The following is a 25481-nucleotide window of genomic DNA, read 5'->3' as shown; positions in this document are numbered from 1 at the left end:
ACTGACTGCTACTTCCCTGTGGTTGTGTTTATTGAGTTACTCTATTGGATACACTTGACTATTAGAGCATAAATTGCTATACAAAAGAAAGAAAGTCAGCTTCTGGGCTGAGCCAGCTTCCTTTTCTGCATGGAGACTTGCTGGGACATCATTCTGGGTACAACCCATATGTGTCACCTCAGGCCCATGGTACAACTCCAGGCTGTTTTATAATCCAGGGAGCGCAAACCAACCACACACAGCCAACAGTTAATGATGTTGAGCAAAATGAGACTCACCAATGTATAAGACTCACCAATGTATAAGACTACAATAATGTAGTCCCCAAAATGGTTTCTGCAGCTGGTATCATTTATTCGACAAATATTTGTTGAGCACCGATTATGTGCCAGGCACAGAATTGAATGTGGGGGACAGAGTTATGACCAAGACAAACAGTCCCTGTCCTCACTGATGTTTTAGCCAGAGGGAAAGATAGACATTAGGCACTACCCACCAAGAGAATTAATTAGAGTTGGGATAAGAAGTAGGATGGATGATGGGAAAGATTTTTACCAGCAGATCTAAATCAAACCTCAGCTGGGGTGGGGAAGTGACAATGTGAAATGTAAGTAGGAATTAGTAGGTATCAGTTGAACAGAAGTGGTGTGTGAATATGTGTGTGTATGTTAAAGCATGTAGGAGAGAGAGGAGAGACGGGAGTGAAAGGCAGGAGGCTACAGCGAGTATTTCAGAGGCAACAAAGGCCCTGAAGAGGAAAGGAGTTTGGGAGTTGGAGCAATGAGTGAAGCCAGTGTGGCTGAGGTGGTAGCCAAGTGGGGAGAGAGCAACAAGGGCGAGACTAGAAAGATGGGCAGGAGTTAGACCCTCCTCAGTCCTCACATACTTCCACAACTGGAGAAAGCACTGCAAATAAAAAAGAGTGGATATGGCTGAGTCAGTCTCAGCAGCAAAGATATGATATCGAATAAAATGTCTCATGTTCACATTTTCTCTCACCTCGAAAGAAAATTCTACCTGATTCTATGGAACAAACTTAGAAGGCAGATACATTTGATGATATAATCACTAAAAACATATTATCCTAAAGTTTTCTAAAATTGTACACTTTTTTCTTAGAGGGACTTCAAAAGCTCTTCATGTGCAAATATAACCAAGAACACAATTAAGTGTGCATCAGGCATTGTGCTACGCACTTTTAAAATACATGTTCTTACTTTAATCCTCACATAATTTTAAGATAAATCCTCTACGTTTTTAGCCAAGAAAACAGACAGGAGGTAAACTGTTCAATATCAGGAAACTACTAAGAGGTCTGAATTCTTGTCCATTTGACTCTAAAGACAAAAGTCTTTTTCCACATTGATCTACCCTCCAGGCAAAATGCAGTCATCAACTTAAACATTTGGTATGAAAAAGAATAGTGATGGTTTTATGTACGCTGTCAAAAACTAAAACACTGAAATGTGAAGAATTCAAGTCTAATTATATTTTTTCAGGTAAGCAAGTACTTCCCCCCTTCCTTTTATTTTAAAAGAAAGGATTTCTTTGTCATATATACTGTTCTGTAAATATCTTCCATCCTAACCTCCACCCCAAATTATTGATCTTTACCCCCTAGCATGTCTTGAACATGGCAATCTGAATTCTTTGAGAATATGGGAATTCTCCTCAATACAAGGGAAGGTCCTTTATCTGCAAGAAGATGCTTCTAATGTATGTACCGGTGGCTTACTGGTCCTTTCCAATGAATCCCTTTACTGTTGTCCCTCTTTCTTACCTGCTCTTAGCCTACTAATCACCCCCTTCCCTTCACCACCATGGCTGCCATTCCTCTCCATCCCCCTCCCACTTCCTTCCTCATCTTTTCCTCACTTTGCCCATACCCCTGAGGCTTTATATAAGTAAGCTGGCCTTCTGTAGACCTCAACAGCCATTCCCCTTCCAACAGTCACAGTAGAGGAGCCTTCAGAGTGTCTATGTTATGCTTGTCCATGCTGGTTGGAGATAGGGCTCCAGTTCACCAAAGACGTAGATGGGTCTTGTTCTTCAAAAAGAAGAAGAAGGAAAATGAGCTATTTCTAGGATGCATGCAGGAAGCCTATACTTGGAATTCCAGGAGGCTGCTGTCTGGAAGATGAAGGGGTATATTTATGTGTATGCATTTTTACTGCTACCACCTGTAAAATGTCAACTACCAATACCTTGAAGGACTGCATCTTTCTTGGTTTTTCTGAAATCATTTGCAGGAGCATGGTGGGGGGTACTATTCATTATTTGGTGGTTTTGGTTTTGCTATCTTGATCAACAACTCATGGTATCACTTTTTCACAATTTTTTTTAAAGGTTTTACTTATTTGAGGGAGAGAGAGAGATCACCAGCAGGTGAAAAGGGTAGAGGGAGAAGCAGACCCCCTGCTGAGCAGGGAGCCTGATGCAGGACTTGATCCCAAGACCCTGAGACCATGACCTGAGCTGAGGGCAGATGCTTAACCAAATGAGCCACCCAGGTACCTTCACAGTACAACTTCTTAAATTATTTTTCTTACTTCACAGTTTAACAGAAGACCAAACACATTTCTGTTATGACCTATAAAAGCAATTAAACTGGATGAAAATCTTACTGAAAAAGTCATTACCCTAGGATGACAGAAAACATCAGTTAAAAAAACAAGTTGAGAATTTAAAGCTAAACACAAATTTACTAATATGTTAACTGTTCACCAGTATTAGCCAATTCATGACTTTCAGCCACATGTTGGCATGTTATTTCATTTGAATATTATAAACAATTCTGAAACAATGTTGGAATAAGTCATTTTAAAAATCCTGAAAATTGTTCATAATGTCTAGAATACAATTTGTCTATTCCAAAAATATGATGGTAAACTTGTTGTCTCAATCACAAATTAATTTATATATACTATATTTTATAATATATCATATAAATTATGTATTACATGGTATAGCACATTATTTATATATACTATCATTATATTTATAATATTTGGATTTTAATATTAAATATTTAAATATATGATAGTAATATCCTCAACACCTTTCACTTGCTTTTTAGACATTTCCCTAAATAGAACAATCTCTTATGTCTATTAAGTTAGAGAGCATGAACACTACTGCAATGAATGATCCAAGGCAATATGTAAACTTTGTATCTAAATTTATATGGAGAAAGCACGTTTCATTTCCAACTAAGTAGAAGTTAATCACTCCAATACCATACCTCAAATTTCTACCTCAACTGTGATTCCCATGAGGTGTTCCCATGTTTTTGTTTGTTCTTTTAGTTATTGTTTTTGTAGAGGGAAGAAGTACAATTGTTAAAACCATGTGCTGAATACGGAATTTATAGACTAAAGGGAATATGCTCTCTTTCTCTCTACACAGTCAGCCTTAATACTCCATACATATATGTCAAGTGCTTCATTATATTTCTAGGAACCATGAAGTAAAAGTCTCTCTTACCTCCACAAACATTTTATTCCAAAAGAGAAGAAAACAACACCAAAAGCAACCCTAATTAACAAAGGGTCCAAATGTCACAGGCTGTACTTCTCCCAGTGGTATGGGCTGTTTACAAAGGGAGTTCTCATGAAGAAACTAAGATGCGCTGTGGGGTTTTACTCACCAGTGTCATTCACCACCAGGAGCATAGCACAGAACTATCTCATAGGAGAGTTTAATCTATCTGCTAACAAGAGGAAGTCATTCATCGAGAAGTCAGCACTGGTTGTCTCCTTGGCGGTTCATATTACTAAAAAAGCATTAGCTGAACTGAAAAGAGGAATTCACACAAGCCTCCGCTGAGAAGACTCTTCTTATTTCTGGTGAATAGCACCGTGATATTTTACATGTTTTAGCTCTTGATATCTAAAACATTTAAATTGATAGGCCTTTTAAATCTATGACCATGAACTAAGGACTTGCCAATATTTCTAATGGAAGTCTCCAAAAGTACATAACAATACATATATCGACTTCTTGTTTCAATAAGTATCAAGATTAATTGTCCCTGTAAAGGTAAGTAAATATTGACAGAGGTTTCACTTTGGTCCATATTTTCCATTCAGGTCAATAAATCTTGGTATTCACCTCAACTGAAGTCAATATCAAATGATTATTAATTCATGGCATATTCGACTAGGAGCCAAAACTACAACTTAACATATAGAAACATAGTCCTACTGACCAATTTATGTTCCAAATAAATACATGGAGGAAAAAAATCACTGAACTGTTTCATATATTTAATGGAAATAAAAGTAAAACCTACAGTCACCAGGAATATCAAAGAATCTGTTGTTATTCTATTAGATTTGGATTTGCCTAAGACATAATCTAAAAAGAAAAAAATTTTGATTCTTTGCTTATAAATATCATTCTTGCTTCACCTACTGATGAGTTTGTATATAGAGCAATGTTTATATGAGGAAAAAAGAGAAAGAAGGGAAAGGAAAGTGAAATTTTAAAAGAGAAAAGAAAAGAAGTCAGAACATATAGAGTTGAAGGAACCAAAGAATTTAGTGAAAAGAAATGGGGGGGACATGAAAAAATTTTTTTAAAGAAAAAAATTTTAAAAAGTAAGGAGAAGAAGGTCATAGAATCAGGGAGAAACAAAGTAAAATATCATCACTGATTAATTGTGTATTTTTGTAACTTTCAGCAAAAAGATATTTATTTCTTTCCAATATTCCCCTCCATTTAAAAACATACTTCTGCCCAACTCTACTGAATTAAACATCATAAATATTCTAGTTTTTCATTCAAGATCTAAAATGCAAAAAGCTATTAGCTTATATAAATAACTCAAAGAAAATTTAGAGCAAATATTTTTTACACAGTAAATTTAGGACAAATTTGTTTAAGTTCACAGGGACTGAGTCATCTCAGATAATGCTACGGAAAAAAAACCTAAATATTACTAAGAGGTAGATGGTCCGTATGAAATTATGTCACTTTTTACTTTCCATGAAGGCACACATTTGAAGACAGGCTGCTTGAAAGAACATGCTCATCAACATTAGAAACTGACAAGCATATCAAAAGAGTTACTGATCTTTATAGCGTTCGAGTCCACATATATTCACAGTAAAGCAAGCACCAAGACTGAAAATATTAGCTATTTGATATTACCCAGGGAGGGCTTTGCCCATTAACTGGGCTTTGAGTCCACATTCCTGACGCACTTCATTTCTGCTCTTCATTGCTGCTCTTTCAAGTCAAAACAAGGTTAAAAACATCTGTCTTTGCCTTTCAAAATTTGCTATTAGCCAGAACTTTCTGATTAGTGTCTATATTAGCTGAGTACTATATATTCAATAAAATATTTTAAAATGCAAATTTACCTTAAACATTATATATTTTCTAAGAATTCTGAGTCATTCATTAGCTTAAATTTATCAACTGAAGAAAAGTGATAGTAACTTAGAAGAGTGGGCTACAAGAAAACATCTCCAGATATCCGAGACACTCCTTCAAACTAGGAGGGTTTGAGAGATGAAAGGAAAACGGAGAGCATTTCACCCAACATCTTCACCATGAAAAGAGGGAAGCCAAAGCAAAAAAGAAAATACCCAGCTCATTAACAGCAGAAACTAAGTGAGAATCCAATTCTATTCCACTAAAAATGTTGTGTAATCAGACCCACGTCCTTTATTTTTTAAAACCTTCCAAAAGGCAATTTGGCAATTAAACACACAATATTACAAATATACAGCATTTCACTAATATCCCCCAATATAGGTAACTTTGAAACAGGTAAGATTTTTACCTGAAGCATAAGCACAATTCTTTTTTCAAAGAATACAAGAGTACACATATACTCGGGGGGGGGGGGAGGTATACACATATACTGTCCCAGAGGTACTACCAGTTTGATATAATTTTAGATATGGAAATAGGAAGAGCCTAGGAATACAAAATGATAAACCCTCCTTTGTACTTTTTAATTATTCTTTAATACTGAAATGAAGCTTGAAAGCAGATGCCTAACTTGAGTCTTAAATAATATTAAAAGTTAGCTAAGAAAAGGGGGTAGTTAATGATAAAGCAGAACAATGCAAGAGCATTGAAACAAAAGAGCTCATGATAGAGTCCAGAAATGACCAGTTCTTCAGTTTAAACATAAAGTATCTTTGAGAGAAAAACAAGAGTGGAGGTTAGAAAAGACAAAGCAGGACTCCCTTTTTCCAAGTGGTTGGAGTTTATTCTGAAGCTTTATGGTAAGCCACTGAAGGACTCATATGATCAAAATCTCCTTTAAGAAAGATCATTTGATGGGGCGCCTGGGTGGCTCATGGGTTAAAGCCTCTGCTTTCGGCTCAGGTCATGATCCCAGAGTCCTGGGATTGAGCCCTGCATCGGGCTCTCTGCTCAGCAGGGAACCTGCTTCCCTTCCTCTCTCTCTGCCTGCCTCTCTGCCTATTTGTGATCTCTGTCTGTCAAATAAATAAATAAAATCTTAAAAAAAAAAAAAAAAAAGAAAGATCATTTGACATCAATGTTGATGGTATGTAGAAGAAAATGACCCTGGATACATAAAAATTGGTTGAAAACATTTTTCGATCATCTGAGAGGGGAAAAGAGAATGCCTGGATAACTAACAGATTTGGATTATAACAATTTAGGAAAAAACTATGCCCAGGGATTTAGACTTGGAGTAGAGAATGAGGAATAGGTTTATAAGGTCAAATATGAATTCAGTCTGGAATTCCCAAACTGCAGAAACAAATACAAAATTGCTCTGAAGCAACAGAATTTAAATGTAAGCTCTACAAGATTCCCCCAATAGAATCTTATGAAGATGAGCTTATTGCCCCAAATTACAAAACATAACAAAGAACTATTCCTTCAGAAGAGAGAATAAGCAGGCACAAGGAACTTCAGGATTAGACATAAGCCAGTAGACCAGTAGGAGAATCTGATAGAGATGGTAAGATAAATTTCCTTAAAAATTTAAAATGTAAAATAAGAATCTAAAACCCAACAAAAGAAACATATTTTTTGATGACAGATTTTTTTAAAGATGCAAACAAAATTTCTTGAGTTTGAAAATACAGCTACTATAAGGAAAACATCAATAAACCACCTAAACAGTAGAGTGGAAACTGAAAGAACAAAATGGAACACAAAGCAACAGAGACCTCGAAAAATCCCCCGAATGAGCTGAAAAGAAAAACACCAAAGAAAAGTTAAGAGATACCAAGGACAGAATAAAATAGTCCAAAATAGGACTAGTATTTCCAAAACAGGTTAAAAGACATTCAAAGAGATGATGGCTGAAAATTTTTCTGAATTCATAAAGGATATGATTGTCAGATTCAAGAATCACTAGGAGATTGGGGTGCCTGGGTGGCTCAGTGGGTTAAAGCCTCTGCCTTCAGCTCAGATCATGATCCCAGGGTCCTGGGATCCAGCCCCATATTGGGCTCTCTGCTCAGCAGGGAGCCTGCTCCCCCCCCCCCCTCTCTCTCTCTCTCTGCCTGCTTCTCTGCCTACTTCTGATCTCTGTCAAATAAATTAAAAAAAACTTTAAAAAAAAAAAAAGAATCACTAGGAGACCCATGGAGAAAAAAATCAATACAATTCCACATCTAGATACATTAGAGTAAAAACTATGGAACACCAAAGACAAAAAGAAGTTACTAGGGAGAAAGAAGTCAAAAAGCAGATTAATGCGGAGGAACTTAAAACAACAGATGACAAGATCCTCAACACCAGCAGAAGTGTTTAAAAATGGATTAATATAGTCAGTGTGCTGAAAAGAAATAACTGTCAACCTTAAATTGTATGGCCCAAAAAATGGTTATCTAAAAATGAGGGTAAAATAATGACATTTTCAGTCAGACTAAAGCAGAGAGTTGACTACTCACAGAGCACTGCTAACAGAATACTAAAGAATATACTACAAGAAAAAAATCATGCTAAACCCAGGGAGAAGGAATAGGATATATGAAGCAATGATGAAAAAATAAATTGGCAAACAGCGTGTATCAATCTAAATCATCACTAATAATTGCATCAATAATCAGAAGTCATAAGTACAAGATGGCACTACAACCCTAGGTAACAATTAGGGTGAGTTGGGGCAAGGGGGAAGAGGCAAAGAAACAATCTGAGTTAACATGTTCTGCAGTGATCACACATTTCAGAAAGAGGGTCAATATTGCTTAATGTGAGACTTTGTTAAATATTCACATTAAATATTTATTAGTGCCTGTTTAAAAAATGCAAATAAAACACAGTAGAGGAAAAAAGAAAAAAATAGGCAACCAATTCTTCAGGAAACATGAATAAAAGAAAAAATGTAGAAGAAAGGGAAAAAGAAAGAAGGAAAGAAGCCAAAAGCAGAGCAACTATAAAACAGAAAATTAGATGAAAGAAATAAATCCAAACAGATTTCTAATCACAATAGGTATAAATGGACTAGAAAAAAGAAAATGACAGACTTTTTTTAAGAAACAAAATCCAACTATATATTGTTAAGGAAAGACATGTGCAAAAAGGAAAAAGTCTCAGATAATTTGGAAGTAGATGAAAAAGATATAACCAAAAGAAAACTGGAGTAGGTATATTAATATACAACAAAATAGATGGGGCACTGGGTGGCTCAGTGGGTTGAGGGTCTCCCTTCAGCTCAGGTAGTGATCCCAGGGTCCTGGGATGGAGCCCTGCATTGGGCTCCCTGCTCTACGAGGAGCCTGCTTCTTCCTCTCTCTCTGCCCACTTTCCTGCTTGTGCTCTATCACTCTCTCTTTCTCTTTCAAGTAAATAAATAAAATCTTTTAAAAAAATTAAATAATAAAACAAAACAAAGTGGACTTCAAAGCAAGAGTTAATATTCCCTAATAATTACAAAATGATAAAAGGAAAACTCAACCAGGAAAATACCATAGATTGGATTTGTAGGTACTTAATATCTTAATCCCCAAAAGCATGAAGCAAAAACTGATAAATTACAAAAAATACATTAACAAGCTGACAATTATAACAGCAAATTTCAACACATCTCTCTCAATAACTAATAAAGACGACCCCAAATTATAAGGAATACAAGGCTTGAGCAGCACAATTGACAAGTTTGATCTAATGAGTATATATAAAGTATGTACCCTAAAATTATTCTCATGTGATACATTTATAAAATCTGCCACACTCAACCACAAAAGGCTCAGTATTATAAAAATCGGTGACAAAACACAACAAAAGTCGTATGTTTAGAAATTTTAAAGCATACTAAATAATATGAGGATACAAAGAGAAATCATTTTGGAAATTATAAAATATTTTAAACTAAAAATATTCAGAACATTATAATATATCAAAACTTGTGGAGAACAGCTTATATTAGAACAAATTTATAGTCTTAAATGTTTATATTAGAAATGAAGCAAATAAAAACCAAAGAATAATGAGTTCAATTCAAAAATTTAGAAAAAGGCAAGCAGAATTTTAGAAAATTTTTAAAGAAAAGAGAAGACACCTATAAAACTAATAAAACAAAAAATTTTGGCATTTGTGTTAATAAAAAAGAATGAGGCATAAATAAAAGCACACTAATTTAAAAGGAGACCTACAGAAACTGACATTTTTTAAAAAACTTAAGCAAATACTATAAACAAGTTTAGGCCAATAAATTTGAAAATCTGGACAAAGGAATAACTATTTAGACCAACAAAACTTATTAATGTCGACTCAACAAGGAGCAGATCCAAATATAACCATTAAAATTTCATGTAATCAAATCAAATGTAATATTTAACTGGTTCCCAAAATACATCAACCTAGTATTAAAGAGGAATTTTTAACAAAACTTCAAGTACCAGTAATCACATCTTATAAAAACTATCTCAGAAACAGATGGAAAAAGTGGCAAGTTGTATCCATTAAATAAAAATATAATGGGATTTTGGTGAAGTCTGACAAACTGATCCTAAAATTCACATGGAAGTACAAATGACTAAGACGATTGTGGGGAAGACAAGATTTGCCTTACAGATACCAAGACTTACTATAAAGCTGTGGCAGTTGAAAAAATGAGCATTAACGGCATCAGACAAAGAAAGAGACTCTGATCAAAACAGAGATCCTGGAAATAGACACACACATTTGTGGGAACCTAATACCTGAATGGAAGAAAGATGAATTGTTTAATAAATAGTTAACCATACAAAAAAGGATAAAATTGAAGCCCCCCCTTAGTACACAAACACTAAAAAAAAATAAATAAATAAACAACAAAGTTCAATCACTTGCTTGGGAATGTGAGAGGTATAATCACAAAAGGGTATTATTAGCTGGTGAATTTTAAGATGCACATAAACCATGACCCAGCAATTTCCTTTCTAGAGTATTTATTTACCCCAGATAAATTTTCATACATTTGTACAAGACAGCCCAAAAGAGATGTTCAGTAGAGCACTATCAGGGATAGCAGAAATGTGGAAACTACCCACCTCTTTATGAGAGGAACAAGTTAATCAACTGTGGTGTATTCACAGAATGGAATGCTATACAACAGGGATGCTATAAAATGAATAAATATGTTGGACCTTATTAGCATGAATCAACATCAAATATAAATATTTAGTGAAAAAAGAAGTTGAAAAATGATTATGCACAGCAAATACCACTTGTGTACATTTTTTAAAACATACCAAAAACTCAAGATATCGTTTATGGTGATATAATAGGGAGTAAAAGTACAAACACAAACATGGAACTACTTCACACCAACTCCAGGATATCACAGAAGAGTCTTTTAACTACTTCTCTACTGTTTTATTTCTTTCCATTTCTTTAAGAAAGCTCATTAACAAACATGCAAAATGCTAATATTTCATCTACTTGGTACAGTCATAATTTAAAACAAAATGAATTATTAAGAATATATAAGGTGAAAAAAGAAAACAGATATTTCCACTTAAAAATTCTGCCTGCATGACTGTTTCCTTGACTCAGCCATAGAGTCCCTCCAGACAACAGCTGACCAAAGCTGATCCACCCAGGACAAGCATCCTAACTGAAGAAACTGGCATTTCTTCCATGTTTTGTGGGTGTGGACTAGGAATGATGCTAGAAAAGACTCTAGGATGGTGATTTCCAGACCAGGATTCTAAATATCAGTAATTAAAATAAATCAATTGTATATGCGCACACACACATACACACTTCACAGCATTTCACAAAAAAGAAGCATTATAATAAAAAAAATTAAAAGTAATCTCAGAATAAAACAAGTCTTTCAAAGGAAATTAGTTTATCTTAAGAATAACTACATTTTTCTCATCTTTTCATTTTGTCTAAGAACAGTGAAAACTTCCCAATAACAGACTGGGAAGAGACCAGAAGCTAGTGTTTGGAGAACATATCTCAGAAACATCGCCAGTATTTGGTTTCCAGCCAGAGCCCAGAAGACCAACAAAACCAGCATTATAGTAAGATACTGGTAGTGACGTCAGGGATTACATGATACATTTTACATTTTCCTCATCAGTTCTTCCAGTTTCATGTTCCTGTGAGAAACAAAAGCTGTCCAGCTCTGAAATGCTGTGACTCTCATCACATCCATCAATTATCGATTACAAAAAATGTCATTTCCCTTGTTCGTTCAAGTAGTAGTGGAATTCCATCCGTTTTTGCTATACCTTGCCTTGCTTACTTTTGTTTAGCCCACTAAAACATGCACAGACCACATTTAAATATTTAAAAACAATTTTATTGGGGAACTAGCACCCTTAAAAATACTTTTCAATTTTTCCACTTGATGCATTAATGTTATTGTCTTTCTTTCTTCTCAGCAGAGACATGCTTTCAGTTTTCTGAACTCAGTGACATAACCCTACTGACTTTGAAGAAGAATTTGAAAGGAAAAGTTAATGCATAATGTTGAAAACAAATATGAGGCTACTTGGGTTTCGCAGTTAAGTGGGAGTGAAAGGAAGTTGGAATGTGAGACAAAATCAGCCTTTTATGAGACACAAAATATAGCGGTCAGTAAATTCAGTGACATCAGTTGAATCGATTGTGTGACAGCACAAACTATTTTAAAAAGTGGGTCACTTTTCTATTCACTCCTGTGCCCAATTCCAAAGCCATATAGCTTTAGCCAATTTTAGGATTTGTCATCTGCAGAAAATCATTCTAGAATTTCTACTCAGGAATCATATAAAAATTTTTGTCTTCCACATATTTTCAATCTAAGTAGGAAGTTAAAATAACTACTTCTGATCAGAGCAGAATCACAAAATGTTGTAAAAGATGGAGTTAAATATAGCAATTTAACATATGTGTGCTCAATACTAGTATTATATAATACTACCTATCTATAATACAATTTTTGGAGAAATAATATTAAGTGGAGTAATGACTGAAAATAATCCAAATTTAGAAATATAAGCATGTTTATCTCTCTTTTCATATTTCAACAGAGTAGAAAGCAATAGTCAAAACAACGTGCAGTATTGCCACGCAAAGCATTGAAACTCTCGCAGAAAGGGATTTAAGGCACTGGATCCTATCATTTTTTCCTTCGCTTGCAACCATACCATGCATGCAATTCATTCATTCATTCAAAAGGACATTTGAGCTGCGTACCAAGCACTAGGGCTCAAAAACAGAGCTCAGAGTTAGCTTATAAATTATAGTTTATTTGATCAAGCAGCATGCTGTATAAAACTTGACTCTTAATATCTGTGCAACACTGTGTCCTTTTCTTTCCCCCATCTTTGAAATGAGTAATTGAACTTTCAGTCTCTCATAAGACCTGAATGGTGCTACTCCCCTCTTGGACAGCACCTGGAGCTCTACCAGTAACAAAACCACAAGCTGCCTCCTTCACTTTGCAGCTCCCCTAGAATCTGATGATGAACATAGCACTCAGCTTTGAGCCGTGGAACATACTCTTTAAAAAAAAAAAGTACATGCTGGATAAGATCCTCAGATGGAAAATGATTTAATCTGCAGTAACATTTGACTGTGCACATAATGCTGTGTGAAACAGAAGCAACACTGACATTCTATGAATAGGGAAATGAGCGAGCGTGTTAAAGAAGGCTTGACAGCGAGAATGAAAGAATGAAGATTCAACTTAAGCTGTTGAAAGCCTAACAAGATAAAGACAGGCAGGAAAGACTCTCCTTAAATGTGATGAAATAAGGCCTGAAGGGATGGAACGCTAGAGAGATTGACGAGTATACACTTTGAAACAGAAGATGAATGTGTTCAACCTGACAGTAACATGTGGTTAAATTAATCAAAGTACCCATAGCTTAAATGGTAGGAAAACATACAGATTTATGCAGCAATCATCTTTGATGGTAGGTAGGAAGTTTGGGATTGCCTAAGCAGGTGGAGCTTTTGAAAGAAAATAAATGTGATGTTGATACAGCCTTCTCCCTACACGAGCATGTGACGACCGATGGAGTGCTGTCTTCTCTGCTTTCCTTGTATTTTATTTCCTTCACTTTACAATTTAAAAAAGGGGACTAATAGCAGTCCTTACTGCCCAGAGGGAATATTTAATTTTAAGTGAATTTGTTCTTGTGCTTTTTAATGATCAATTTTTAGGGGGACCATCTTCAGAAAATAAGTCTATTGGTAAAATGAAGAAGTTGACAGTGGACAACTGTCTGAAGCTTTTTGCAAGGCAGCGTAGCTGGGATTAAGAGTGAAGCAAAGGGTGGGCTTTGTATTTGGGTAAGTAGCGTGCCTTTGGGAGCCTGAGTGGAAGAACCCTTTGCTTCACTCTTAATCCCAGCTACGCTGCCTTGCAAAAAGCTTCTCGTGAAGTCAGATGCCACAAATTCTACCTGCTAAGGACACGGTTAAAGCATAAAAGATAGAAATAAAGGACAGATAAAAATCTTTTCAAAACATTCTCAAGGATAACCATGGAAGTAAATTAGCCCTGAGCTAACTAAAACGGCCCACTAATCAGAGCACCCCACTGAATATACCCATCATGAAGTCTTATTATATACCATTGAGACCTTCCTCCTTTCACCTACCTGCGTTAACTAAATAAGAGCATAAACTTGAAAAGGAATTATTCTTCAAGGGAAGTCTGAGGCTAGTGATGGCTCCTAGAGCATCAGTATTTTGTAAAGGCTCCCCATCTGGTGAGTCTGATTCCTCCTGCTGCTCCAAATTTCCATCCGCGAATCACTGCCTTACTGGGAAGAAAGCTTTTCTTTATATATTAAACTGTCCCACCCATGGTGCCACTCACCATCCATGTTCTCATTAAAAATCAATATTGATGATAGAAGGAATGGAAGAGAGTTGACAGATGGGGATGAGAGTTGACAGTGAAGATGGAGAGGAGAATCCCATTTTGAAACTCAAATTTGATTAAATCCCTCCTATTGTAGTTTAGTCACTTTTCCCCTTCTAGGAGATGGATTCGGAAGACACCTGGTCACCATGCTTCTCTTCATAGTCCTTCATGCAGTTTAGGACAGTTCTTAAGTCACCTCTAAACCTTCTCAATACCAGTAATCCTGATTTCATTCATCTTTTTTCATCAGTGCTGTTTTCCAACCCGTTAATCATTTTCATTGCTCTCCTCTGGACCCTATCCAAGTTCTCCACGTATCCTTAAGCTTCTGTGAATTATGTGACCGGTTTATAGCTCTGATAAACCTGGGTGGTGGAAAAGGTAGAATCTCATCACAAAAGACTATAAATGTAAGGGGTGGGGGGGGCAAGGATTAAGGAGCAGATAGTTCAATGGTATGGGAAATTTGAATGAAAATATGATATTCACTTAAGTCTTTATTTCTTTGTAATTATTTCTAAGTATAGCACATTAAAACATTCTGAGCTGCAATTAGTCTTTATTTTATATAGATATCTTCTTAGTGCCAATCTGTGCCTGCTTCTTCTAGGGAACAGAGAGAAGACACTACATTTTTTAAAAGATTAGTTGTTTTCTTGAGTGGAAATAGGTTTTCAATTACAAAAAAAGTGCTACTACGAAAGAAGTATCCATGAAAGATGAACAAATGAGGGTATGTCCATCATATCTTCAATATTCATTCTTTCTGGGCTTTTCAAATGAAGCTAAGTGGCCTGGTCTGGAGTATACTGGTAGTTTGGATACTGCTCTTTAACACTCAGAAACAATGAACGAATAGTTCCCAGAAGCTCTTCAGTTTCAAAACCATCAGCCAGGTTGTACTTACAGGAGGCAGCAAGGCACAGTGACAGTGATTGGAGGCTAGCCATTTACAAGCTGGGAACCTGCAACAACCTGGGACTCCTCTTTGAGCCTCTGAGAAAATAATGCAATTGCCAATGTAGAACTGGTGAGAACAGTGCTGGTACACAGTAAGCAAAATGACACAGCCAGAAAAGGAGTTGACTACGGTTGTAAGCATAAAAAGCAAACGGGGACATACAAATCTATTCCCTTGGATAAGCAATTATTACACCAGGGCCTTTTCAAACAAGATAAAGCACAGTGCTTATGGGAAAAGTAAAGAGCAAAGAAAACGCTGCGTGGTCAAGGCAGAATATCTCACCACCAAAAACACATCAGGCATCTGCAGAGTCTAAAAGGAGTCAACTGGAATTCAGCAGATAGGCAGCTGCCTCTAGGAGACTTAAAGATTCCCCTGAAGGGAGACACCACACCGGTCTTTGGAAATATATCCCCCCTGTTAGAACCAGACATGCATATGGAAATTATTATTATCCCTTGACTGAGGGCTTGAGCTATAAACATTTGTGGTGTTTGCAACCTAAAAACAGGGATTTCCTCAAATTTGCTAGAACTGTCTCATTTTCTTTAGTTCTACCATTATCCACACTTCATTTGCGATCAAGTGAATTGTCAAATTAACATGTTTTTGCAGGAAGCTGATTCTGTTACTTCCTTAAAGAGAACGCTGCTCTTCTGAGGGTTATCAGCAAGCTGCTGTGTTGGCTTCTGTGCCAGGTGCCCTTCCTGACTGGCCATTTCCCCTCCAGCTGAAGATAACCCTGCAATGACTCCAGATTCTTTCATTCAGTATCTAATTCCATCTTCATCATAAAGCCTTTCCTAGAACATGGCTAGACCTAATCATTTGCATGTCTTGATTCATGCCTAAGATCCCAAGCTGACTTTTGGTTGAATTTCTGTGGAAATTCCAAATCACATGACAATCAAAAGAAAAATAATGGCATTTTCTTGGTTCCACTTTCTAATATATGATAATGAATGGATATTTATAGGTATCTTGATGACTACTGAAAAATTTCATTTGGAACCCACATAAAATAGATTATATTCCATAAAACACAGCAAATCATGCATAAACTTTAAGAAAGATTTTGCTCCCCCATCTATTAAAACTATTACTCTGGGGTGCCTGGGTGGCTCAGTGGATTAAGCCGCTGCCTTCGGCTCAGGTCATGATCTCAGGGTCCTGGGATCGAGCCCCACATTGGGCTCTCTGCTCAGCAGGGAGCCTGCTTCCCCCTCTGTCTCTGCCTGCCTCTCTGCCTACTTGTGATCTCTCTCTCTCTGTCAAATAAAATAAATAAAATCTTTAAAAAAATAAATAAATAAAAATAAAACTATTACTCTATTTCTGTCCTTTTCACTGCCACAGCTTTCCCCCTAACAAAAGAGTCTATAAATTCACGTGTCAAAATCACTAAAACCTTTATTTCTTTAACCTCCTGCAGTCTGCTTTTGCAATTTCTTTCATGGCAGCATTGTTCTCCCCATCTACTAATTCACATTTGATTTTCTCCTGCCTCTCTACTTCTCACATACAGTCAACAACCTAGTCCTGCTGATTCTTCTCACTATGTTATTCTTTCTACTCCTACCACCACAGCCTAGTCCAGACCCTTACCATTTACGCCCAGTGTTTCCTTTGCAATCACCCACTGACCAGCTCTCCAAATCTTCAGTTTTTCTCTGTTATAATTCATCTTGCATACTTTTGCAAATTAAACATCCTAAAGCATAATTCTGATTGTATCTCTTCACATTTCAGACATTCCAGTGGCTCCCCATTACGTCTAAACAAAGTTCAGCTTTAACTCATATGAGGCCAGCATGTTTGTTGAGTGAATGAGCACAAAAATCCCACATGCAGGCTTTAGTAACTAACTCACCTTTTACTGAATAAAGAGAGAAGCCTGATTTGATTTTGTTTTGTGTCTTAAGCCAAGGTTCCCCATATATTCTGTTAATGACCTCAGAAATATTTAAATTATGACTGGTAAATCAATTGAAAAGGAGGAGTTCCTATTTTTAATTTTCTCTTCTCTAGGTTTTTTTTTTTTTAAAGATTATATTTATTTATTTATTTGACAGAGAGAGATCACAAGTAGGCAGAGAGGCAGGCAGAGAGAGAGAGAGGAGAGAGCCCGATGCGGGACTCGATCCCAGGACCCTGAGATCATGACCTGAGCTGAAGGCAGCGGCTTAACCCACTGAGCCACTCAGGCGCCCTCTTCTCTAGTTTTTTAAAAACCCCTTCAAACTTTCATTGAATATACCCTTTACTTCTATTCCTTAAGACATGCATGTTCTCGGGGCACCTGGGTGGCTCAGTGGGTTAAAGCCTCTGCTTTCGGCTCAGGTCATGATCCCGGGTCCTGGGATCAAGCCCCACGTCGGGCTCTCTGCTCAGCAGGGAGCCTGCTTCCTCCTCTCTCTCTGTCTGCCTCTCTGCCTACTTGTGATCTCTGTCTGTCAAATAAATAAATAAATCTGCAAAAAAAAAAAAAAAAAAGACATGCATGTTCTCTCTATTGATTCTTCTTCATGAATGTTTTACTCTAAGGAAGTCTGAAGTTCAGGGTGACAAAATACACAATTTGTCCCAATGTTCCCAATTATTTGTTTCCACTTCAGATAAATGTAATTTGAACATATCCTACCCTGAAATGATTTTTTAAAAATTATAAAAACATGTTCTACCTTTGTGGAAGTTGTCTATCCAAAATAAAAGTTAAGTAACATACAAATTTAAATTCCACAAAAGATAACAGACAAAAATGGCAGTGTAAGCACATGCCAAAACTGCCCCTATTTGGTGAGAAATAATGGATAACTCTTTTTAAAACATTTGAAAGCATAATCCTGTTCACAAGCAGGCAAGCAAGTTTTCCAGGGCCTATAAAAGAAAAGTTAATCGACAACAATAAAGGGTCTTTTTCTGGGTTATGGCCAAAAGAGAACAGCAGGGATTATGTTTCAGTGTTCATATAAGAAAGGGCCTAAATATGCCCCACAATGAACCAAACACCCCACAGGAAGTTACAGTTATAACTGCATTCCCAGTCTCTGAACAGAGGGCAAAACTGTTTTATTCACATTGTCACAAGACCTGGCGCAACTCAGGCAACTGCTGAATTGCCATACAGGGAAACATGTGTTGAAGAGAACTCCCACATGAGGTAAGCTCTTAAAAAATATATATTCACAAACAAGAATCTGCACTGTATAAGACAATCAATAAGCCCAGTAGAGAAAAAAATTATACAAAAAAATAGAAATAATTCAGTAATCTGAAAAGAACTTGTAAATAATGATGTTTAAAATTCTCAAAGAGGAAGAGGAAGATTAACATCAATGAAACAAATGCAGGGTTATGAAACAACAAGAGTTAGGTAAAAGAGCCAACTGGAAGTCTTGAAATGGAAAAATATGAAATTAAAAAATCCAATATATGTGATACATAGTAAACTAGATAGAGCTGAAGAGAAAATTAGTGAACTTGAAGATGGAACTGGATAAATCTCACAGAATACAGAGAGAAAGAAATTGAAATAAAGAGGAGATATATGAATATATAAATATGTATATTTATAGGTATGTGTATGTATACCAGAGAGAATAGAAGAGAATCATTGTTTGAAGAGTTCACAGCTGAACGTTTTCCAGAATTTTATTTACTTATTTATTTATTTATTTATTGAGAGAATTTATGGAGAAAGACTATATGGAGAGAAAAAAAATATATATGGAAAGAATATATATATATATATACACATATATATATATGGAGAGAATTTATGGAGAAAGAATATTTGGAGAGAATATGAATATATATATATACACACACATATATATATTGAGAGAACATATATACATATATATATATATATATATAGAGAGAGAGAGAGAGAGAGAGAGAGAGACCTGAAAGGGTCTCTATATACAGAGAGAGAAAGAAAGAGGTAAGAGAGAGAAAGACCTGAAAAAGTCACAAGCAATATCAAAAAAGAAAAATCCAAACCCAGAGACACTATAGTGAAAACCTTCAAAAAATCAAGGTTAAAGAGAAAAATCTTAAAAGTCTTCAGAGAGGGACGCCTGGGTGGCTCAGTTGGTTAAGCAGCTGCCTTCGGCTCATGTCGTGATCCCAGCGTCCTGGGATCGAGTCCCACATCGGGCTCCTTGCTCGGCAGGGAGCCTGCTTCTCCCTGGGGCGCCTGGGTGGCTCAGTGGGTTAAAGCCTCTGCTTTCGGCTCAGGTCATGATCCCAGGGTCCTGGGATCGAGCCCCGCATCGGGCTCTCTGCTCAACGGGGAGCCTGCTTCCTCCTATCTCTCTGCCTGCCTCTCTGACTACTTGTGATCTCAGTCTGTCAAATAAATAAAACCTTTAAAAAAAAAAAAAAAAAAAAAGTCTTCAGAGAGTAAAATCAAGATTACTGACAAAGGAGAATAACCAGTATGACAGCTTTGTCTCCTCAACAACCAGAGCTGCTAAAAAAAGAATAAAGAAATATCTTCAAAGTGCCAAGGAAGAATAACTGAATTTATTCTTCCGATTCAAGAGCATGGAATGGTCTTCCATCTTTTTGTGTCTTCTTCAATTTCTTTCATGAGTGTTCTGTAGTTCCTCGAATACAGATCCTTTACCTCTTTGGTTAGGTTTATTCCTAACCAAGTGCTATAGTTATTCTCTAATTTCCCTTTCTGTATTTTCATTGTTAGTGTATAAGAAAGCCACTGATTTCTGTACATTGACTTTGTATCCTGCCATGTTGCTGAATTGCTGTATGAGTTCTAGTATTTTGATAGTTTTAAAAGAAACTACAACTGAAATTCTAGAAAACAGTGAGGGAGAAGGGAGTTGATGGCTAGGGCATTAAAGAGATCAGAAGGATGTTCTAAATCAGATGAACCCGGTGATGGGTATTAAGAAGGGCACATATTGCATGGAGGACTGGGTGTTATGCACAATGACTCATGGAACACTACATCAAAAACTAATGATGTACTGTATGGTAACTAACATAACACAATAAAATTAAATAAACAAACAAATAAATAAAAATAAATTAGAAGACTTTTTTTTTCCTCCATGGAAGGAGGTTACAATGCAAACTGTAGACTTCTTTAGAAAAATAAAAAATTATAATGTGTGTTTTAGAAAAGGTAGCCAGTAGAGGAAAGGTAGGAATAAAATACAGAGTTTAGTAACATTTTCTAAAGTTCTCTTCCTTATGATCTTCTAGCTCCACATATTATCTCCAGAAGCATCTTCTTAAAATTACAAACTTAGCTTTACAGTCAATAATGGGAACAGTGGGGAATTTCCAGATTGAACAGCTCTGCATTCAATCACTCACATTTTATAGTTTTTAAAGTCATATTTATTAATTAGACAGTAGGATAATGGAAAAAAGCTTAAACGAACTGAATAAAAACATTAGAAAAAGCCTACTGACTAGATCATTAAAGCCTATCAATGGAAGCTGTTAGAATAATATCTGAAAGTGAAATAAAAGTGGATAAAGCACACTCAATAAAAGCCAGTGATAACATCTGGCCATGTACTCCATGATCGCAGTGGATTAGGCTGTCTAATGGGTACACGCCTCCTCTATCTTTTCTAAGTATGATGTCCTTTTAAATTTTTCAATCATTTATTAGTTATTTGGTTTCTGAATAAAGTATACAGATATTTGTTCATGTCTAAAGAAACAGACAAAACTACATTTTTAAAATATATATAGAGAGAGAAACAATTCAAAATTAGAATTTTGGATACTTGAAAACAATAATGGTACTTGTTTCTTAATGACATGATTATGGGTGACACTTTCTTTTCTAATCTTTTTAATATTTTCGAGAGTTAACATGTATTATTTTACGTTGCCTTATCATCAGGCAAAAATATGTGCTAAAATTTTTATATTTCTACATAAATATACCTTTATAAAGTTTCAGTTAATAAGCAATTATATAATTTTAAAGAAGGCTTTCAAAATCCTATGTAATTCATCAAATACAAAAATAGTTTTAGTTGAGGGGATATCAGATTTAGTTATTCACCTAACCAAAAGTCAACATGTAGCATAAAACGAGATTATACAACACGTTGCTTATAAAACACCAGGCCTAAATCTGATTATATGAACTAATCTCTTCCACTGCCACATCATAAGAGTTGTTAAAATAGTAAAGTCCCAATGGTACTAAAGACAAGTTCTAATAGTTCAAGGAAAATCAATTTGTTCTTAATTGAAGCAGAAATTAAGTTAAATCTGGTCATTTTCCAGTTTTATAAAATCAATGCATTTGTCCATGGAATCTTCATTTCTCTTTCTGTTAAGGCCCATATTAAAGTACCTACACAATCAATCCCCTCCTGATTCAATAAAAACACTCATTCAAAAGTGTTATTCTCAAATTTCCAATAATAACTAAGTAATCTGGAGGTTTGCTTAGAGTTTGAATATACATGCCTGGGTTTAGTCAAGCATATTAATCATTCCATTCTGTCTGACTCTATAATGTAATGAACACTAACAGACTTCCTATTTCCTGTATCTCATTTGTATTTTATTATACCACTAGGGCTGAAGACCAGAAAAGAAACATCTAAATTTAAAAATTTTAAATGTGAAAAACATGGCTACTGAACTTCCTAATAAATTACTGAAAGCATTTTATACTTAAGATACAACGATGTTCTACTTAATTTTTTATCCTCACTAATTAAAAGAAAATCTTATTGAAAGCCACGTTTTTATTGAACTCTGGAATACTCATTTGGACATTGCAAATAAAATACTTTAAATGCCATTTCTGCAAATTCCTATTAGTGTATATGGTTCAAGAAGGGAGTCTATTATTAATAACATGAAAATATTCCCACTAATGCCATTGGCAAGATTCTAATGATCAGGCTGATCATTTGACAACATTCATTGTTTAAAATCTAACAAAAAAAGAGGTGATGGGGATTAAGGCGTGCACTTGTCCTGATGAGCATCAGGTGACTATTGAATTGTTGAATCACTCGATTGTACACCTGAAACTTACATAACACTGTATGTTAACTGGAATTAAAACACTTAAAAAATAAAAACATTAAATCTAACAAAGAATTTATTCATTTGTAATAGATTCCTTAGCTCTCATTAAGGTTAGCTGGAGTTTCTCTGATCCTCAAATAGAGAATTAATTCAAGATTTCAAATAGCAAAGTTGTTTTCCATAATTATACTCAAGTTTTTATTTTTTTAATATATAATTATGTTTAAGGATATAATGCTGTCTAGAAGTAACTACATAATAATATTCCTGAATCAGCCATTTACAAATTTAGGTTTGTATCAACTGATTATACTGAACAAAATCCACCAAGGAGCAACTGGTAACAATAACACTACCAAGTGCATTAGATGTTATTTATCATAACTACCTATGTTACATAATGCAACATTCACAGATTACAGAAAAAGCAGTATCATTTATGATCCTTGGTGTAGTTAACATCTGCTATTTTCTTGCAGTCCAGGACTACTTCTCTTTCCTAGAGTGCTCAGATTTCCTTCTGAGGATTTACCCTTTACCCACATGGAATGTGAATCAAAAGTCTTTCCCCTTCCTACAAGCTGGCGTATTAGCCAAGTTAGGCGAATCTTTGGGGTCCTTTCTGTGAATCTGAATCTTGAGCAGAGGATCAAAGACATTAGAAATACTTAAAGACTTTCATCTCAGCAGTAAAATCTAGACCATGTTCTTTCTGCTACAAGACCATCAAAATTCTCCACTCCTCTTGGAGATGCCTTGACTACTTCCCCATTTCCAAGCCTCGTTTTCCAGCCCTCCCTCAAATCTTTGTGTTCCCAAACCATTCCAATAAATTTTCTTTCGCCTAAATTAGTCAGAGCCAGTTTCTGTTGCTTGCAATCAGAGAACCCTGAAATACCCAGGAAGCATCTATAATACAGAAATGTGATTTTTTTCCCAGGTTGTTCAACAATCAAGAGAATGGTGACGTCAAGACTCTAAATCCAGTGTTCTTTCCACTCTGCCACAAAGATAAAAATGATCATCCAACACTTTTTAAAAATGGAACTTAATTTTCTCCTTCCTACAAGCTGGTGTATTAATTTTCTAGTGGTGGAAATGGCTTTAAAGTTCAAAGCCATTATAAGAGGGGGGAAAAATGAAGGATAATCATCTAATTTTGGGTAGTCACAAGTATGTTCTTGGAAGTGTTAGAGAAATCTATTTTCTTCAGCAATCTTTTCAGATTCCTATAAGAAAAAAACTTATACCATGTGTTTCATATATTGGCTTACCAATGCCTACTACTGATTAACTCTCCCAAATACTTCTTTCCTGAATTCAAATGTCATATTTTAATAAAAAGATATTGCAAACTAAGTGAATTGAGAACACTAACAAAATAATGGCTACAATGATTTGAGTACTTACTATGTGCCAGGAAATTCACTGGCCACTTTATGTATACGTTATGTTATGTTATGTTATGTTATGTTATGTTATGTTATGTTATGTTATGTTATTAAATCTTCACAAGAGCATTGCAGGGTCAGTACTAGTATCTCATTTTAAAAGGAGGATACTGAGATTTAGAAAAGATAACTAACTTGATAAATAAATTCCTCACAAAACTGAAAAATGATAAAACTACAATCTGAAGCCCATATTCTTTCCATGAATATGGCATACCCTCTTAGAAACACTGAGATGATCTAGTTTCGTCCCTAATTTTCAAAGGCTTAGACAAAGAAAACAGTGGTAGAATCATAGACTCTGCGATAACTAGTCCTGCATAAATTATAAACAACAGAAAAATTAAATTTATATTCAGGATTTAGAAAAATCAAAAGATACATATGTTAAATAGAGGATTCAAATACTACAGTGATTGAAATGACATTACCCCCATCTGATGTAACAATTTGAGCCAGAAGTCTTGCATTTTGAAAAAGTCCAGAAATCTTTCTTTTAGGTTTACAAGAGGAAAGGGACCTTCACTCTTCACACTTCTTATGCATTTCTCTGAGAAATTTAACTTACATCAATCAAAATTTCCATTTTAACAGATGTACATATCTCAAGTTCAATATCCCATCCTTCAAAAGGAATGCAAACCCTAATAGTAAATGCAAAATGATTAGTATGTGGAATATTTCTTTAAAACCTTTAGCAGTTAAGAGAAAAGAGACACACCTAAGCTTATTTTTTCCATCTGGATCCAACACTTTAGTTCATGAGCAAAGTATATGGTATTTGTATTGGCAAGGAGAAATGTGTGATTTCAAAACATCATCTAGTAGTGCTGTAACGTAGGCCAAGGTGTTAATGAGGCATGGTGGTGAATATCGTTCTTGTAATAGTATCAATTGTTTCAATATGTAAAAATCTGTTTAAAGCTATATGTTGAAACTCTACTCATGTCTAGCCATCCTAAAAATGAACCCCACAAGCTACTAACAGGTTTCAGCTTACAACCATCTCTGAAAATGGATCAAAAGGCATACCCTGCTCAAGATGGCTCAATATTGTCCTTTTCTGGGAAAAGGTGACAACAGTTCACTTGAATGACTGCACCACCAAATGGATAGGTTGCTCAGACTTGGTGTTGGGGTTGGGGGGGATTCAAACTTACTAGGTTGTACCCACTTCAAGTGGGGCTCTATCCCCATGAGAATGCTAAAATTAAGTAACCGAGAAATGTGTCAGCAAATGTTTAATGAAAATTTCTTATGGTGGGATTTACACATACATGAGTGCACTTACTTTTCCTATTGGGCTAATTGATATATTCCTCATTAAAGAAATGTCTTTCAAATATCTTCAAAGATTAGGTCATGGCTATTATGTGGACCTACAATAATTCTATTGCATACAGTTTTCATGTACTGTCATTGAAAAGAGTTCATAAGCCAGATTCCACACTCACAAGTTCAAATACCTTTCCTATTGCACCATTTGTTTTCAGTCCATACCCAACAAAATTGTCCCCATCACCAACGAGCCCCATATAGTGATTTGTAGCCACAAAATTATCACAACTATCACATTCTCAACATGAGCATATAAGTAAGACACAGAAGCATAGCTGGCTGACTGCATCTACATTTCTGCATCTGCAACAAATGATGGGTCCAAAAAGGAGGTTATGCCTAAAAGGTAGAGGTATGAGAAGAAATTGGCTCATAAGTCTTCTATAATATGGTAGCCCTC

At 35.6% G+C, this 25481-nt stretch overlaps 1 protein-coding gene across 8 annotated transcripts in view; it reads right to left on the bottom strand.

Annotated features, from left to right (window-relative positions):
* MECOM (MDS1 and EVI1 complex locus) overlaps window positions 1–25481 on the bottom strand; it is a 544809-nt gene that overhangs the window by 367140 nt on the left and 152188 nt on the right. The gene's annotated exons all lie outside the window — the stretch shown is intronic.

Source organism: Mustela nigripes, chromosome 2, assembly GCF_022355385.1.
Source record: "Mustela nigripes isolate SB6536 chromosome 2, MUSNIG.SB6536, whole genome shotgun sequence".
NCBI classification, from domain to species: Eukaryota; Metazoa; Chordata; class Mammalia; order Carnivora; family Mustelidae; genus Mustela; species Mustela nigripes.
Note: the sequence above shows the minus strand (reverse complement) of the source record. Positions and strands in the feature narration are given on the sequence as shown.